This window comes from Lepidochelys kempii, chromosome 2 (assembly GCF_965140285.1).
Source record: "Lepidochelys kempii isolate rLepKem1 chromosome 2, rLepKem1.hap1, whole genome shotgun sequence".
NCBI classification, from domain to species: domain Eukaryota; kingdom Metazoa; phylum Chordata; order Testudines; family Cheloniidae; genus Lepidochelys; species Lepidochelys kempii.
In genome coordinates this window covers 21346992-21355164 of record NC_136381.1, presented here as the reverse complement: position 1 = coordinate 21355164, position 8173 = coordinate 21346992, and the positions used below count along the sequence as shown (strand labels likewise).

The 8173-nt window shown below is 49.4% G+C and overlaps 1 long non-coding RNA gene across 1 annotated transcript; it reads left to right on the top strand.

Moving 5' to 3' along the window:
* Positions 1–5146: 5146 nt before the first annotated feature.
* LOC140905848 (uncharacterized) lies at positions 5147–6934 on the top strand. Its single transcript, XR_012156963.2, has 2 exons — positions 5147–5553; positions 6259–6934. It is a non-coding gene; the product is annotated as an uncharacterized LOC140905848 (long non-coding RNA).
* The last annotated feature ends 1239 nt before the right edge of the window (positions 6935–8173 follow it).

Genomic DNA, 8173 nt, shown 5'->3' with positions numbered 1-8173 from the left:
GCTTCAGGGAGCTAAAATCAACAAAGGGGGTGTCTTTACATCAAGGAGTATTTCAGGCAGGACTTCACGGAGGGTTCCAATAAGAAATGGTGCACCTAAGTTATCGTTCTTATTGGAACAAGGAGGTTAGCCTGGCCTCTGATTGATACATGGCTAGATTTACCTCGCTGCACCTTCTCTGTGAGTGACTGCAGTGTGACCTAGAGGAATGAGTCCCCTAGACAGGGGAGGAGGCAAATGAGTACAAAACAAATCTGGTCTATTTCTTGTTTTGATCCACTCCATCTATCTTTTACATCTTTGGCTGGCAGCAGACGGTGCAGAAGAACTGCATGCCATCCACATCTCATGGCTGCTCGGCAGAAGATGGTACAGTACGACTGCTAGCCATCCTCATCTCTTGCCTGCCTGGCAGAAGATGGTACAGTACGACTGCTAGCAGTCCGTATCGCCTGCCCGCTCACCATAAGACGGTTCAATAGGACTGACTGCAGGACTAAAGAGAATGACCTGGTCAAGTCACTCCAAATTTAGTCCCTGCACCCATGTCTGCCCAGGCGCTCCCAGCCGACGTGGCCAGGAGCACCTCGGACGCGACGAGGACGACTACCAGTCGTATTGCACCGTCTGCTGCCAGAAGGCAATGGGTTGCTGCTACTGTGCAGCAAAGCCGTACCGCGTCTGCCAGCACCCAGGAGACATAGGGTGACGGTTACCTGAGTGGGCTCCATGCTTGCCGTGGTATGGCGTCTGCACAGGTAACTCAGGAAAAAAGGCGCGAAATGATTGTCTACCCTTGCTTTCACGGAGGGAGGGAGGGAACGGGGGCCTGACGATATGTACCCAGAACCACCCGCGACAATGTTTTAGCCCCATCAGGCATTGGGATCTCAACCCAGAATTCCAATGGGCAGCGGAGACTGCGGGAACTGTGGGATAGCTACCCACAGTGCAACGCTCCGGAAGTCGACTCTAGCCTCGGTACTGTGGAAGCGCTCCGCCGAGTTAATGCACTTAATGCACTTAGAGCATTTTCTGTGGGGACACACACACTCGAATATATAAAACCGATTTCTAAAAAAACGACTTCTATAAATTCGACCTTATTCCGTAGTGTAGACATACCCTCAGGGTCTCAGCATCAGATCCAGGATTAGAACTCCAAGTTCCCATCTCATAGTTGGGTGCTCAGAGCACTAGATCATGCCTTTCTCATTATGCAATTTTAAAAGAGAAATGATCAGATATAGAGGTTTGAGGGTGGAACTTGTGTAAAGTAATGCTACTTCCCCCAGCCTCCTGTACTCTGGGTCTCATTTCTCTCACCTGTAAAAAAAAGAGAAGGCAATGATACATATCTATCTTACACAGGTATTTGTGAGACAAACTATTTGAACGGGTCGGAAGATAAGGGCCTGATCCAAAGTCCACTGAGGGTATGTCTACAGTGCAGCTCATGGGTGTGATTCCCAGGCCAGGAGGACATAAACACATTAGCTCTACTGGAGCTAACGTGCTAAAAATAGCAATGTGGATATGGTGGCAGCTCGGGCTAACCACCCGAATACAATCCTGCCCAACATATTTGGGTAGCTACACCCTAGCCACACTGCTATTTTTAAGATGTTAGCTGAAGCAAAGTTAGCGTCTGTCTACCCACCCAAACTGGGAATCTCAACTTCTATGTGAGTAGACATATCCTGAAGTGAATGGCAATTTTTCTACTAACTACGCTGTATTCTGGATCAGGCCCTAAATGCAAAGAATTATTTTTATTTATTATAATTAGAAATAATATGGAGATATAACCCTTGAAGATGTTCTACCATAAAGGAATTTCTGTCAAGAAAGCTGGAAGCAGGGAGGAAGCCATCTGGGGCTTCTCATCCCCCTTGCCCCGTTATGCAGCATCAAAGCCGTAGAGAGAGTTTAGACACTAAGGGCTAAATCCACAAAAAGACGTAGGCTTTTTGACACTCAGCATTGCAATGCCCAACATTTATCACCTAGAAGATCCGTGGAGTTCAAAAAGCCTGAGTGAGGGGCTCAGGCTTCCTACACAATGACTAGAGATTGGCACCTACGAATGGGATTCACAAAAGCCAGCATGCACTTAAATAAGTGGGGAGGGGGCTGTCCTAAGCCCCAAGCCCCTCAGAGTGTTCATCACCTAACTCCACTTCTTCAGCTGCGAACCCTCTCCTGGAGTTAAATGCCTCAGGGCTGATCTACACTACCCAGTTAGGTCAACATAAGGCATCTTAGACACTACAGCCTTCCTCCCATGGATGTAAGTGCCCTACTACACTGACATCATAACTCCGCCTCCACGAGAGGCGTAAGGCTTATGTTAGTGTAGTTAGGTCAACGCAGTGTCTGTGTAGACCAACGGTCCCCAAATTGTGGGGAGGAAATCTTGGGCGGGGCATGGTGGGCCTGATCCAGCCCCCATGAGGGGCAAGGGAGTGCCACCCAGCCACACTCTCCCTCCAGCAGCGGTCCTTGCTCCTGACCCCTGCCCAGGGCTCCTCTCCCAACCCCAGCCCGGTGCTCCAGCCAGGGCTCCACTCCCGGCCGCAGCCTCAGCCCCTGGCTGTGGCTCCATTCCCGGCCCCCTTACCAGGGGCACCATTTCAGATTTTTTTGGGAGGGGGAACTTTAACCATGATTCCAAGGGCTGCTTAGGCACCTGGAAACTCTAGGGTTTTTTTGCAGATAACTTAGTAATTAGCTTATAGAAGCACTGTATCTAATTCCTATATAAAAAAAGAGGCTTTAATAAATATTCGATCCACTCAGCTCTAATACTAACATGTTCTCACATCTTGTGTCAAGTCACTTAAGTAACACTGGTTAGGTTTTAAATTTTAATGTATATTCTTTGTTACTAACTCTTGAATATAACAATTGAAACAACTGTTGAAAATTTGGATTACTGACCCTCCCAGCCCCACCCCTTCCGCCCAAAGCCCTGCCCCTTCCAGGGGCTGGAACCGGCCCCCCGTACCTGTAAGAATTTATTATTACTTTCACCCCTGGCCTTTAGGGTGCACTGGGGTCACATTTTGAAGCTTTCTCCACAGCCACGAGGACTAGAACCTTCATTTTTCTTTAAGCACGAAGGCTGAAATCATCACATATCCACTTGACTCCAGGAGCTGGGGCTTTAAGGAGAACAATTATCATGAGACTCATGACAAAATCATGAGAATTGGCAACACTGCTTTTACTTCTGTTGAAAGGCTAGTTACTTTCCAGAAGGCTCTTAAACACAACACTACAGCGACTGAGTTACAGTTCTCACAGAATATTTAAAACCAAACACCAAGAAAATTCTATATTTTAAAGTTGAAAAAACCCCTGAGACTTCTAAGGTATATCAGGGCCACCGCAGGCAGGAAAGGAAAATAAACTGGCACAGGAACTCTGGACAGCTTTTCCTTTAGAAAAAAAGTTGGAGGGTCAAATCTTCTAACTAAAACTTCTATTGCCATCAGTGCCTCCACTCATAGATATAAACATCACAGTGACCATGTGATAACATGTTTGGTCAATAACTATACACTTCACACTTAAATATCCGAGTCATCTTACCCAGAGTTACACCTCTTATATGCATTTGGCTTAGGGACTGGATTTTCTGTCATATTCTGAACAGTGCTGAATGGTGCCCAGTGAATAATGCTAATCATGACACTAATCGTTGACTTTATGGACTCTGTGGATGCAGTTTCTGTTCTTTGTTCTGGAATTGACCTGAATACAGCTGAAACCCTAAGAATTTGAGGCATAAACACATCTGATACTTATATGACACTTTCTTATTCCTTTCTTTTCTCAAACTCAGAACAAAAAATGACTGAACAAAATGGTTTTCAGTTAAAAAGTAAAATTGCACAGCAGCCATTGCTGTACAACCCAGCATGCGGCTGAACCTACCACCCCTTGGGAGTTAAGTGATTTCCTCTCATCTGACTCTCATTCTCCCTAACTTCTGTGCTGCTTTTCATGCTGTTAACCAGGACATCTATCCTGGGACCATTTGCTGGAATCTCAGAGAACTGGCTGCCTTGGTTTTGCTCCAGTCTATCAGAGTCCTCTTCTTTTGCAGCATGCAGCAGAGAGAGAGAGTGGCTGGTCTGCTGGTTTAGGGAGCTAGCTCAGAAAGACCTGGGTTGTGTCCACCCCATGGACTTTCTGTCTGACCCCAGGCCAGTGCTTTAAGGACAGAATTTCAAAGGTTTTTAGGCACCCAAAGATGCAGCTAGATATCTAGTGGGGTTTACAAAGCACCAAACCTTCTAAGTGCATTTGAAAATCTACTAGGCACCTAAATACCTTTGAAAATCTGGCCCTTAGTCTGTGTGTGCCTCAGTGCCCCATTTGTACTGCGGGGCTGGGAGGAGAAACAGGTTTGAGATTGTGAAGTGCAGCCTTAGATACCATGGTGATGGGGCCACATAAGTACGACAGGTAGAGTGGGAACTTCTCTATACGCTGCTAGCCCTTCCCTGGGTTTGACCCCTTCTTTTCATCTATGCCCCCAAATCTCCCCCTTTTCTGCATGTAACCTAGGCTCAGCGCTTTGTGTATTTTTTCTGAGTCCCCGCAGTGTTCTCTCTAAGGCCTTCTCCACACTGGCAAGTTACAGCGCACTAAAGCAGCTTTCTGTGGTGTAACCCCCGAGGCGCCCACGCTGCCAAGCCACTCAGCACGCAGAGACTGCGCAGTTGCAGCACTGTAAAAAAAAAACCACCCCGACAAGAGGCGCGGAGCTTTCCGTGCCAGGGCTACAGCGCCGTAGTGCCACTGTAGACACCCTGGTCGATGGCAGCGCGCAACTGGCCTCCGGGAGGTGTCCCACAATGCCTGCTCTCGCCTCTCTGGTCTTCGATTTGAACTCTTCTGCCCTGCCCTCAGCTGACCAACCATTAGCCCCGCCCTTTACATTCCTTGGGAATTTTGAAAGTCCCCTTCCTGTTTGTTCAGTGACGCGTGCAGTGGGCTCTGGGCATTTTTCCAGGTGGCCAGGCCTGCTCCACGCACCAGGCAATTCCCCGCTTGGAGCAATGCCGAGCTGCTGGAGCTCATCGGCATTCGGGGACAGGAGGCTGTCCAGTCCCAGCTGCGCTCCAGCCGTAGGAAATATGATACCTACGGACAGATTTCACGATGCATGACAGAAAGGAGTCATGACCGGGACACACTGCAGTGCAAGGTCAAAGTGAAGGAGCTGCATCCGCCTACCACAAGGTGCAGGAGGCAAACCGCCGCTCCAGTGCTGTGCCCACGAGCTGAACGTGATACTCGGTGGCGACCCCACCTCCACTGTGAAGGCCCCTGTGGATAATTCATTGGCTCACATGTCAGTCGAGAGTGGACTGAGCCAGGAGGAGGAAATCTTGGATGAGGATGTGGAGGGGGACCCAAAGGCAGAGGACGACTAGGAGGTCAGAGATTCAAGCAGCCAGGAGCTCTTCTCTACCTCGGAGGAGGCTAGCCAGTCACAGCTGTCAGAGAATGGCGAAGCACAAACAGCAGAGGAGGCCCCTGGTAAGTGGTTTTGATTTTGGGAATCGCTGAAATGAGTTGCTGGGGGAAGGAGGGAGCAGAAAGCAGGCTTGTGTCTGTATGATGTGCGTACCACCACATTCCTAATCTGAGCGGCGGAACAGGGTGTTGATTGACTCTCTCACTTCACAGGAATCTGCCTCAGAGATCTCCACAAAACTCTCCTGGAGTCTAGATACGGGGCAATCCGCTGCCGCAGGTTTTTTGCCAGAGCTGCTTTGTTTTCCCATGCCACTCTGCTGTCATGGGGGGCGGGCGGAGCTGGGAGGGGCAGGGGGAGGGACCATTGCTGTACACAGGCGAGCCGCATAAGGGCCAGGGCAGAAGCCGCAGTCTTGGGGAAGACCCTCCTTTGATTCCTTGCTCACCCTCATCAGAGAGATATCTTCCATAATGAACACGGCCTGTGGAAAATGTGGGGACAGTAATGATTTCAGGCCCCCCCTACTGTGCTGGCTCTCCCCAAAAGCCATGTGCCCAGAGTACAGCAAGGTCCTGGAACACTGATTTACCCTGCCCCTGCGATTACTCACCATTTTGGGGACTTGTGGCTTATACGTGCTTGCCTGGGGTCAGCAAGTTAGTTACAGGTATGTGAATACTGCCTGTGTTTTAAATCACTGAATCAGTGGTCTGTGTGTTGCAAATAATACTGCTTCTGTAAAATGTTGCATTTTGTCTTCACAGATATGACCTTGGGAGCCCAGCCTTCCTCTTTGTTATCGCCAGCTGAACAGCTGCGCAGAATTAGAAAGCGGCCACAAAAAACTAAAGAGGACTTTCTGTATGAAGTTATGATGCACTCCACGGCTGAAAAGCAAGAATTGAAGGAGTGGCAGGACAGCAAGGAGAGGGACCGAAAGGAGAATGCGGAGTGCCAGAACAAAGCCACGGAGCGGCTCTTAAACGTTATGGAGTGCCAGGTGGACACACTCCGGGTGCTACTAGCATTGCAAATGGAGCAGCTCCGTGCCCGCCCTCCCCTGTAGCTGCTGTTGCAAACTCCCATATGCCCCCCAAACACCATCAACATGCTGTTATCAACCTCCTGGCTCCAATCTGTACCCGCTGCATTCCACTCCTGCCCCATCAGTCCAGCCCTGCGGACTCCCAGTACCCATGGCACTCAACACCCGTCCCTCTGAAGTTTAGCCCTGCTGAAGTACAGTACCTGCTGCACTGTATTCCAAAGGACAAGGTTCCATACGATACCTGGACATACACAAATCTTTAACAGTCCCAGGACTCCACCTCCTCCTGGGACCCTCTCTTCCCTCATCCCCCACAGTGCTCATGTGTTTTTTTGTTTGTCTCTCTGCCCCCAATTGTTGTTTTTTAATAAAAGAATTGTTTTGGTTTGCAAGCAATCTTTATTCCATTCATTGAAAGCAAACAGAGCCCTGAAAAGCAACAGGCAAGTTTCTTAAATCTTCACAGTGCATGGTCTGCACCAATCACAATCACCTCCTAGCATTACAAGCACTGCACTCCCAAGCATAGCAACAAATATGAGTGGCTTTCAGTTTCAGATTGCTGCCTCAAGGCATCCTTGATCCTTATGGCCTCACGCTGCACCCCTCTAATAGCCTGGTCTCTGGCTGTTCAAATTCAGCCTCCAGGGGCGGAGCCTCAGTGGTCTAGCCCTGAGTGAAGCTCTCACCCTTCCCTTCACAAATATTATGGAGGTACAGCACGCGGCTATAAGCATAGGAATATTGTCATCGGCCAGGTCCAGCCTCCCATATAGGCAGTGCCAGTGGGCCTTTAAATGGCCAAAAGCACACTCAACAGTCATTCTGCACTTGCTCAGCTTGTTGTTGAACCGCTCCTTGCTGGTGCAAGGTTCCCCGTGAATGGCTTCATGAGCCACGGCATTAAGGGATAGGCGGGGTCTCCCAGGATCACAATGGGCATTTCCACTTCCCTTACAGTGATCTTCTGGTCCGGGAAGAAAGTCCCTGCTTGCAGCTTCCTGAACAGACCAGTGTTCCGAAAGATACATGCGTCATGCACCTTTCCGGACCAGCCTCTGTTAATGTCCGTGAAACGCCCATGGTGATTCACAAGCGCCTGGAGAACTATAGAGAAAATCCCTTCCAATTGATGTACTTGGTGGCTAGGTAGTCTGGTGCCAGAATTGGAATATGCGTGCCATCTATCACCTCTCTGCAGTTAGGGAAGCACATTTGTGCAAAGCCATCCACAATGTCACGCACGTTGCCCAGAGTCACGGTTTTTCAGAGCAGGATGTGATTAATAGCCCTGCACACTTCCGTCATCACGAGTCCAAACTGTTGACTTTCCAACTCCAAACTGGTTAGTGACCTATTGGCAGCAGTCTGGAGTAGCCAGCTTCCACAGTGCAATCGCCACACACTTCTCCAACGGCAGGGTAGCTCTCATTCTCGTGTCCTTGCGCTGCAGGGCTGGGGTGAGCTCATCACACAATCCCATGAATGTGGCTTTCCTCATCTGAAATTTCTGCAGCCACTGCTCGTCATCCCAGACATGCATGACGATATGATCCCACCACTCAGTGCTCGTTTCCCGAGCCCACAAGCAGCATTCTACTGTGGTTAGCACCTCTGTGAATGCCACAACC